This window comes from Bos indicus x Bos taurus, chromosome 19 (assembly GCF_003369695.1).
Source record: "Bos indicus x Bos taurus breed Angus x Brahman F1 hybrid chromosome 19, Bos_hybrid_MaternalHap_v2.0, whole genome shotgun sequence".
NCBI classification, from domain to species: domain Eukaryota; kingdom Metazoa; phylum Chordata; class Mammalia; order Artiodactyla; family Bovidae; genus Bos; species Bos indicus x Bos taurus.
Genome location: NC_040094.1, coordinates 6,770,722 through 6,781,927, shown reverse-complemented (window position 1 = coordinate 6,781,927; position 11,206 = coordinate 6,770,722).

Sequence of the window (11,206 nt, the reverse complement as noted above, 5' to 3'; positions counted from 1 at the left end):
GTAGGGAGGGAGGCAGGAGGGGGGTTCAGGATGGAGGGGACACATCTATACCTATGGCAAAAAAAAAATCACAATATTGTAAAGTAATAATCCTCTAATTAAAATTTTAAAAAAAAAGGACTTGTGAGCACTTTTCAAGTGTGCCAGTAATATAATGCTTCAGGCCTGCTTTTTCTTCTAGAGAATAAATTCCATAGTTCTCTGCCAAATAGCACACACACATTTTCAATTCTCATGTTGAGTAACTCGAAAATGTTCTTCGAAGTGGTCAATCAGGAGATGGCAAGAGTGAACATCAACATTTTAGGAATTGGTGAACTAAAATGGACTGGAATGGGAGAATTTAATTCAGATGACTATTATATCTACTACTGTGGGCAAGAATCCCTTAAAAGAAATGGAGTATCCTTCATAGTCAGCAAAAGCAAAATGCAGTACTTGGGTGCAGTCATAAAAATGACAGAAATGATCTCTGTTCGTTTCCAAGGCAAACCATTCAATATCACAGTAATCCAAGTCTATGCCCCAGTCACTAATGCCGAAGAAGCTGAATTTGAACAGTTCTATGAAGACCTACAAGACCTTCTAAAACTAACACACACACACACAAAAATGTCCTTTTCATCATAGGGGACTGGAATGCAAAAGCAGGAAGTCAAAAGATACCTGGAGTAACAGGCAAGTTTGGCCTTGAAGTACAAAATGAAGCAGGGCAAAGTCTAATAGAGTTTTACCAAGAGAACACACTCATCATAGCAAACACCCTCTTCCAACAACACAAGAGACAACTCCACACATGGATGTCACCAGATGGGCAATACCAAAATCAGACTGATTATATTCTTTGCAGCACCAAAGGTGGAGAAGCTCTATACAGTCAGCACAAACCTAAATCAAACCCCTTACAATTACACAGGGGAAGTGACAAATAGATTCAAGGGATTAGATCTGATAAACAGTGCCTGAAGAACTATGGATGGAGATTTATAACACTGTACAGGAGGCAGTGATCAAAACCAGCCCAAGAAAAAGAAATGCAAAAAGGCAAAATGATTGTTTAAGGAGGCCTTACAAATGGCTGTGGAGGAGGAAATGGCAACCCACTCCAGTACCCTTGCCTGGAAAATCTGATGGACGAAGAAGCCTGGTAGGCTACAGTCCATGGGGTCACAAAGAGTTGGACATGACTGAGCGACTTCACTTTCACTTTCACTACAAATGGCTGAGAAAAGAAGAGAAGCAAAAGGCAAAGGAGAAAAGGAAACGCAGAGTTCTGAATCTGCAGAGTTCTGAAGAATAGCAAGGAGAGATAAAAAAGCTTTCCTAAATGAACCATGCGAAGAAATAGAGGAAAACAAAATAATGGGAAAGACTAGAGATCTCTTCAAGAAAATTAGAGATACCAAGGAAACATTTCATGCAAAGATGGACAATATAAGGACAGAAACAGTATGGACCTAACAGAAGCAGATATTAAAAAGAGGTGGCAAGAATACACAGATTGAAAGTCGTTAAGTTGTGTCTGACTCTTTGCAAACCCATGGACTACACAGTCCATGAAATTCTCCAAGCCAGAATACTGGAGTGGGGTAGCCTGTGCCTTCTCCAGGGAATCTTCCCAACCCAGGGATCAAACCCAGGTCTCCTGCATTGCAGGCAGATTCTCTATCAGCTGAGCCACAAAAGAAGCCCAAGAATACTGAAGTGGGTAGCCTATCCCTTCTTTAGCAGATCTTCCTGACTCAGGAACTGAACTGGTATCTCCTGCATTGCAAGCAGATTCTTTACCAACTGAGCTATCAGGGAAGCCCAGCATACACAGAAGAATTATACAAAAAACATCTTCATGATCCAGATAACCACAGTGGTGTGATCACTCACCTAGAGCCAGACATCCTGGAGTGCAAAGTCAAGTGGCCCTTAAGAAGAATCACTATGAACAAAGCTTAGGAACACATCACTTCAGGCATTCTATTTATCAGATCTAATCCCTTGAATCTATTTGTCACTTCCACTGTGTAATTTTAAGGGGTTTGATATAGGTCATACCTGAATAGTCTAGTGGTTTTCCCTACTTTCTTTTAACTCTGAAATTTTCAATAAGCAGTTCATGATCTGAGCCACAGTCAGCTCCCAGTCTTGTTTTTGCTATGAACTAAGCTACCGACTAGATGGACATGAGTTTGAGTAAACCCCCGGAGTTGGTGATGGACAAGGAGGCCTGGCATGCTGCAATTCATGGGGTCACAAAGAGTCGGACATGACTGAGCGACTGAACTGAACTGAAGCTAGTGGAGGTTATGGAATTCCAGCTGAGCTTTTCAAATCCTAAAAAAAATGATGTTGTTAAAATGCTGCACTCAACATGCCAGCAAATTTGGAAAACCTGTCAGCAGTGGCCACAGGACTGGAAAAGGTCATTTTTTTAAATTCCAATCCCAAAGAAAGATAATACCAAAAAATGTTCAAACTCTGGCACAGTTGCACTTATTTCGCCCAAAAGCAAGGCCATGCTCAAAATTCTCCAAGTGAGTCTTCAAAGTACGTGAACCAAGAACTTCCAGATGTACAAGGTGGATTTAGAAAAGCCAGAGGAACCAGAGATCCAATTGCCAGTATCCATTGCATCATAGAAAAAGCAAGGGAACCCCAGAAAAACATCTACTTCTGCTTCATTGACTATGCTAAAGACTTTGACTGTGTGGATTACAACAAACTTTGGAAAATTCTCAAAGAGATGGAAATGCCAGACCACCTTACCTGCCTCCTGAGAAACCTGTATGCAGGTCAAGAAGCAACATTTAGAACCAGACATGGAACAATGGACAGGTTCCAAATAGGGAAAGGAGTACAGCAAGTCTGTATATTGTGACCCTGCTTATTTAACTTACATGCAGAGTATATCATGTGAAATGCCAAGCTAGATGAAGCACAAGCTGGAATCAAGATTGCTTGGAGAAATATCAATAACCTCAGATATGCAGATAAAACCACCCTTATGGCAGAAAGTGACCAGGAACTAAAGAGCACCTTCTTGATGAAGGTGAAAGGGCAGAGTGAAAAAGTTGGCTTGAAACTCAACATTCAACGAATGAAGATCATGGCATTCAGTCCCATCACTTCATGGCAAATAGACGGAGAAACAGTGGAAACAGTGGCAGACTTTATTTGTTGGGGCTCCACAGTCACTGCAGATGGTAACTGCAGCCCTGAAATTAAAAGATGCTTGCTCCTTGGAAGAAAAGCTATGACAAACTTAAACAGGATATTAAAAAGCAGAGACTTTACTTTGCCAACAAAGGTTTGTATAGTCAAATCTATGGTTTTTCCAGTCATGGCATATGGATGTGAGAGTTGGACCATAAAGAAAGTTGAGTGCTGAAGAATTGATGCTTTTGAACTGTGGTTTTGGAGAAGACTCTTGAGGTTCCCTTGGACTGCAAGGAGATCAAACCAGTCAATCCTAAAGGAAATCAACTCTGAAGATTCATTAGAAGAACTGATGTTGAAGCTGAAGCTCCAATACTTTGGCCACCTGAAGGAAAGAGCCGAATCATTGAAAAAGACTGATGCTGGGAAATATTGAAGGCAGGAGAAGGGGACAACAGAGTATGGGGTGGTTGGGTGGCATCACTGACTCAATAAACATGAGTTTGAGCAAGCTCCAGGAGATTCTGAAGGACAGGGAAGCCTGGCATGTTGCAGTCCATGGGGTCCCAAGGAACTGGACACAACTGAACAACTGAGCAACAACATTGAAATGTTCTAATGAATGTGAAAACCAAGGTTTTTGATGCAGGAATTAAGTATTTTATCTATTTTTAAATTTATTTGGTTAAGTGAAATTTAGCAAACTTGTGTACCTACATTTGTTTGTTTGGGGTGTTTTTTTTTTTTTTTTGAATGTGGAATATTAATGAGTAGTGTCCTAAGTGATACAGGGGTTTGGTAAAGGGACCAAAGAGAAGTAAAGGGTCATCTGCAGTCTTTTTTTGAACACTTAGAACTTAGCACTTAACATAATTGTGGTGAGTTGGTGAGGGCTTCTGGATATTTGGGGAAAAGTGATGACTTTACTTCCATTGAACTTAGCAGAAACACCAAACAGAAAACAAAGACATAGGAGTTCTCCACGTTGTCCTCACAGTGCAGATGTTATCATGTTTGGCTTCTCATTGTTCAACATTGTTAGAGCGGCCCACAAAGTTAATTATATGTAAAATTCCTGTTCTATATTAAACTGGCTGTGTTTAGTCGTGTCCAACTCTTTGCGACCCCATGGAGCCCAGTCCGCCAGGCTCCTCTGCCCTTGGGATTCTCCAGGCAAGAAAACTGGAGTGGGTTGCCATGCTCTCCTCCAGGGGATCTTCCCAACCTGGGGATTGAACCCAGGTCTCCTGCATTGCAGGCAGATTCTTTACTGTCTGAGCCACCAGTTCTATATTGTATTTGTATAATTCTTATTTTTGAAACTTCTAGAACAAAATATCCTTAAAACACTTGGGGAAAAAGCTCAAAGCATGAAAATTGTCACTTTTTTTAAATGCATACAAGCAACATATGCATAATTGCTGAATACTTTTGAAAAATGTATTGCAATGTTTAAAGGCATACATGCTTGTCTTTCTCATCTCTTCAAGCTTTAAAGCTTTTATCAGAAAAGCCTGTTTGTTTTACACTTGAAATTATTAAAGTAATTTTTCCCCTTAGATCTGGTTTTTTGCATTGCCTTTCAGAGGAATCACTAAAAAACAGAACAAAAAGTGAGACTTCTTTCATGAACTATATCAATTATGACTGTAATGGAAAGAATGCATTATGAGTTTCCCCTAGCAGAATTGCCTTCTCTACTCCATAGACCATTATTTCTCTCTCTCATGCCATTTGTAAATTTTTGATGCAGAAGAATTACTTTTGAAATTTCTTATGAATGAAATTAAGTGTATGATTATTAAAACAGGTGTTTTGACAAAAGATTTATTTCAGTAATCCAGAAATTCTAACCGCCTCAAGTTACATACATGCTTATTTCTGAAATAATAAAGGTTCCAGCCAGATATTTTAAAGTAAAAATTATCACAATTACTGTTATTAACTACTATCATTTTTATTGAAAAATAACCACCTCTGAAGATACTGGTTCCCCACAGCTTTCTCAAACAAAAGCTGTTTTTTGTTTTTTTTTTTCATACTCCATGTGGTAGGTTAAAAAACGAACTCTAAGAAGAGATCCACATTCTAATTTCTGGAATGTTACTTTGTATGGCAATTTTTGCTGCTGCTGCTGCTGCTAAGTTGCTTCAGTCGTGTCTGACTCTGTGCGACCCCATAGACGGCAGCCCACCAGGCTCCCCCATCCCTGGGATTCTCCAGGCAGGAACACTGGAGTGGGTTGCCATTTCCTTCTCCAATGCATGAAAGTGAAAAGTGAAAGTGAAGTCATTCAGTCGTGTCCGACTCCTAGCGACCCCATGGACTGCAGCCTACCAGGCTCCTCCGCCCATGGGATTTTCCAATCAAGAGTACTGGAGTGGGTTGCCATGCAGATGCCATTAAATTCAGGATCTTGAGATGGGGAGATTATCCTGGATTATCTGGGTAAATTCAGAATGCAATCACATATATCCTAAGAGTGAGGCAGAGAGATTTAACACACACACAGAGGAGACAGTAATAGAAACGTTGTTATTTAGTTCAGATCAGATCAGTCACTCAGTCGTGTCCAACTCTTTGCAACCCCATGAATCACAGCACACCAGGCCTCCCTGTCCATCACCAACTCCCAAAGTTCACTGAGACTCACACCCATCAAGTCAGTGATGCCATCCAGCCGTCTCATCCTCTGTCGTCCCCTTCTCTTCCTGCCCCCAATCCCTCCCAGCATCAGAGTCTTTTCCAATGAGTCAACTCTTCGCATCAGGTGGCCAAAGTACTGGAGTTTCAGCTTTAGCATCATTCCTTCCAAAGAAATCCCAGGGCTGATCTCCTTCAGAATGGACTGGTTGGATCTCCTTGCAGTCCAAGGGACTCTCAAGAGTCTTCTCCAACACCACAGTTCAAAAGCATCAATTCTTTGGCGCTCAGCCTTCCTCACAGTCCAACTCTCACATCCATACATGACCACAGGAAAAACCATAGCCTTGACTAGACGGACCTTTGTTGGCAAAGTAATGTCTCTGCTTTTGAATATGCTATCTAGGTTGGTCATAACTTTCCTTCCAAGGGTAAATGTCTTTTAATTTCATGGCTGCAGTCACCATCTGCAGTGATTTTGGAGCCCAGAAAAATAGTCTGACACTGTTTGCAGTGTTGCCCCATCTATTTCCCATGAAGTGATGGGACCAGATGCCATGATCTTCATTTTCTGAATGATGAGCTTTAAGCCAACTTTTTCACTCTCCACTTTCACTTTCATCAAGAGGCTTTTGAGTTCCTCTTCACTTTCTGCCATAAGGGTGGTGTCATCTGCATACCTGAGACTATTGATATTTCTCCCGGCAATCTTGATTCCAGCTTGTGCTTCTTCCAGCCCAGCGTTTCTCATGATGTACTCTGCATAGAAGTTAAATAAGCAGGGTGATAATATACAGCCTCGACGTACTCCTTTTCCTATTTGGAACCAGTCTGTTGTTCCATGTCCAGTTCTAACTGTTGCTTCCTGACCTGCATACAGATTTCTCAAGAGTCAGGTCAGGTGGTCTGGTATTCCCATCTCTTTCAGAATTTTCCACACTTTATTGTGATCCACACAGTCAAAGGCTTTGGCATAGTCAATAAAGCAGAAATAGATGTTTTTCTGGAACTCTCTTGCTTTTTCCATGATCCAGCGGATGTTGGCAACTTGATCTCTGGTTCCTCTGCCTTTTCTAAAACCAGCTTGAACATCAGGAAGTTCACGGTTCACATATTGCTGAAGCCTGGCTTGGAGAATTTTGAGCATTACTTTACTAGCATGTGAGATGAGTGCGATTGTGCAGTAGTTTGAGCATTCTTTGGCATTGCCTTTCTTTGGGATTGGAATGAAAACTGATCTTTTCCAGTCCTGTGGCCACTGCTGAGTTTTCCAAATTTGCTGGCATATTGAGTGCAGCACTTTCACAGCATCATCTTTCAGGATTTGGAATAGCTCAACTGGAATTCTATCACCTCCACTAGCTTTGTTCGCAGTGATGCTTTCTAAGGCCCACTTGACTTCACATTCCAGGATGTCTGGCTCTAGGTCAATGATCACACCATCGTGATTATCTGGGTCGTGAAGATCTTTTTTGTACACTTCTTCTGTGTATTCTTGCCATCTCTTCTTAATATCTTCCTGCTTCTGCTAGGTCCATACCATTTCTGTCCTTTATTGAGCCCATCTTTGCATAAAATGTTCCTTTGGTATCTCTGATTTTCTTGAAGAGATCTCTAGTCTTTCCCATTCTGTTGTTTTCCTCTATTTTTTTGCATTGATCGCTGAAGAAGGCTTTCTTATCTCTTCTTGCTATTCTTTGGAACTCTGCATTCAGATGCTTATATCTTTCCTTTTCTCCTTTGCTTTTCGCTTCTATTCTTTTCACAGCTATTTGTAAGCCCTCCGCAGACAGCCATTTTGCTTTTTTGCATTTCTTTTGCATGGGGATGGTCTTGATCCCTGTCTCCTGTACAATGTCACAAAGCTCATTCCATAGTTCATCAGGCACTCTATCAGATCTAGGCCCTTAAATCTCTTTCTCACTTCCACTGTATAATCATAAGGGATTTGATTTAGGTCATACCTTAATGGTCTAGTGGTTTTCCCTACTTTCTTCAATTTAAGTCTGAATTTGGCAATAAGGAGTTCATGGTCTGAGCCACAGTCAGCTCCTGGTCTTTTTTTTTGCTGACCGTAGAGAGCTTCTCCATCTTTGGCTGCAAAGAATATAATCAATCTGATTTCGGTGTTGACCATCTGGTGATGTCCATGTATAGAGTCTTCTCTTGTGTTGTTGGAAGAGGGTGTGTGTTATGACCAGTGCATTCTCTTGGCAAAACTCTATTAGTCTTTGCCCTGCTTCATTCCGTATTCCAAGGCCAAATTTGCCTGTTACTCCAGGTGTTTCTTGACTTCCTGCTTTTGCATTCCAGTCCCCTATAATGAAAAGGACATCTTTTTTGGGTGTTAGTTCTAAAAGATCTTGTAGGTCTTCATAGAACTGTTCAACTTCAGCTTCTTCAGCGTTACTGGTTGGGGCATAGACTTGGATTACTGTGATATTGAATGGTTTGCCTTGGAAACGAACAGAGATCATTCTGTCGTTTTTGAGATTGCATCCAAGTACTGCATTTTGGAGTCTTTTGTTGACCATGATGGCTACTCCATTTCTTCTGAGGTATTCCTGCCGCAGTAGTAGATATAATGGTCATCTGAGGTAAATTCACCCATTCCAGTCCATTTGAGTTCTCTGATTCCTAGAATGTCAACATTCACTCTTGCCATCTCTTGTTTGACCACTTCCAATTTGCCTTGATTCATGGACCTGACATTCCAGGTTCCTATGCAATATTGCTCTTTACAGCATCAGACCTTGCTTTTATCACCAGTCACATCCACAGCTGGGTATTCTTTTTGCTTTGGCTCCATCCCTTCATTCTTTCTGGAGTTATTTCTCCACTGATCTCCAGTAGCATATTGGGCACCTACTGACCTGGGGAGTTTCTCTTTCAGTATCCTATCATTTTGCCTTTTCATACTGTTCATGGGGTTCTCAAGGCAAGAATACTGAAGGGGTTTGCCATTCCCTTCTCCAGTGGACCACATTCTGTCAGATCTCTCCACCATGACCTGCCCATCTTGGGTTGCCCCACGGGCATGGCTTAGTTTCATTGAGTTAGACAAGGCTGTGGTCCTAGTGTGATTAGATTGACTAGTTTTCTGTGAGTATGGTTTCAGTGTGTTTGCCCTCTGATGCCCTCTTGCAACACCTACCGTCTTACTTGGGTTTCTCTTACCTTGGGCGTGGGGTATCTCTTCACGGCTGCTCCAGCAAAGCGCAGCAATTGCTCCTTACCTTGGACAAGGGGTATCTCCTCACTGCAGCCCTTCCTGACCTTCAACGTGGGATAGCTCCTCTAGGCCCTCCTGCGCTGGTGCAGCGATGGCTCCTTGGACGTGCGATTGGTCCTCCCAGCCGCAGTCCCTGGCCTCAGGCTTAGGGGAGTGGGGTAGCTCCTCCCGGCCGCCGCCCCGACCTGGTCGCGGGGTAACTCCTCTCGTCGCCACCCCTGACCTTGGACGCTGGGTATCTCCTCTCGGCAGGCCCCCCTGACCTTGGACGCAGGGTAGCTCCTCTTGGCCGTTCCTGCGCCGTCGCAGTCTGGTACTCTCGGCCACTGCCCCTGACCTTGGACGTGGGGTAACTCCTCTTGGCCACCGCCCTTTGGGCATGGGGTCCTCCCGGCTTCTGCCCCTGACCTCGGATGTGGGCTGGCTCCTCTCGGCCGCGCTTAGTCGCTAAGCCATGTCTAATTCCTTGCAATCCCAAGGACTGCAGCACGCCAGGCTTCCCTATTCATCACCAACTCCCAGAGCTTGCTCAAACTCATGTCCATTGAGTTCGTGACACCATTCAAACCATCTCATCCTCTGTCATCCCCTTCTCCTCCTGCCTTCAATCTTTCCCAGCATCAGGGTCTTTTCTAGTGAGTCAGTTCATCGCACCAGGTGGCCAAAGCATTGGAGCTTCAGCTTCAGCATCATCCTTCTAATGACTATTCAGGACTGATCTCCTTTAGGATGGACTGGTTTGATCTCCTTGCAGTCCAAGGGACTCTCAAGAGTCTTTTCCAACACCACAATTCAAAAGCATCAATTCTTTACCTCTCAGCCTCTTTATGGTCCAGCTCTCCCATCTATACATGACTACTGGAAAAACCATGGCTCTGACTACATGGACCTTTGTTGGCAAAATGATGTCTCTGCTTTTTAATATACTGTCTAGGAATATGAAGATAGAGCAGAGAAAGATTTGAAGGTGGTAGCTTTGAAAATTGGAAAGATATAAAGCACAAGCCAAGGAGTGCCAGGAGCCTCCAAAATATGAAAGAGACAAGGAACACATTCTCCCCTAGAATCTCTGGAGGAAGGGCAACACCCTGATTTTGGCCCAGTAATGCTGAGTTTGTACTTCTGACCTCTGTAACTGTGGGAGAATAGATTTCTGCTGTCTCAAACTACAAAGTTTGTATTACTTTGTTATACCACCTACCTGATAGCTACAGATTAAGCAGATGGTTTGTTACCCTGAGTGCTACTTCTAAACGTATCTTTCCCCCCATCCACCAGACACCTCTCCCTTTGACTGTCATTTGGCCACCTCCTGACTACTCCCTGCTCATCACGGGCTTTAGTGCTCATCTGGCTTCATTCTCTTTGCCCTTACCCTTTCAGCCTTCTTGGCAATTTCAATCTTCTCTTTTGCAGACTTTTCACTACTCAGTTAAGAGGATGTGCCCTCCATTCCACTTCAGGCATCCACACTCTCATGATTCTCCCAAAATCTTGAGATCATCACCAGTAAACTTACACCCTCCAAAATTTCAGTTCTAGTCACGCTCCTCTCCACCCACCATCTCCAACCTTCATGGTGAGGACTCATTTATCTGCCTCAGCCCTCTCTTGACCACATAGGAGCTGCCATTGCACTGACCCTACTATATATCACTACTCCACCCCCTTCCATTTCCCTCCAGCTCAAGAAGCTTTGATCTGAGAATCATTTCCTTTTCAACTCCATTACTGGTCCTACCCCCTGTTTTGCTCATCTGATTAAACCTCCAATCGGCTTATCCAAACCATTTACTTACTTTGAGCTAAACACCTCACTTCATTTTTTTTTCATTTATCTTTTTGAATTTATTTTTAAGTGGAGGGTAATTGCTTTACAATGTTGTATCGGTTTCTGCCTTATAACAACGTGGATCAGCCATAAGTATACATATATCCACTCCCTCTTGAGCCTTCCTTCCCCCATCCCACCCACCTGAATCATCTCAGAGTGCCAGGCTGGGCTCCCCGTGTTATACAGCAGCTTCCCGCTAGCTGTCTACTTTACGCGTAGTACTGTGTGTGTGACAGTACTACTTTCTCAATCTGTTCCCCCTCTCCTTGCCCCCGCCATGCCCACAAGTCCATTCTCTACCTCTGCGTCTCCATTTCTGACCTGCAGATGGGTTCATTAGTACCATT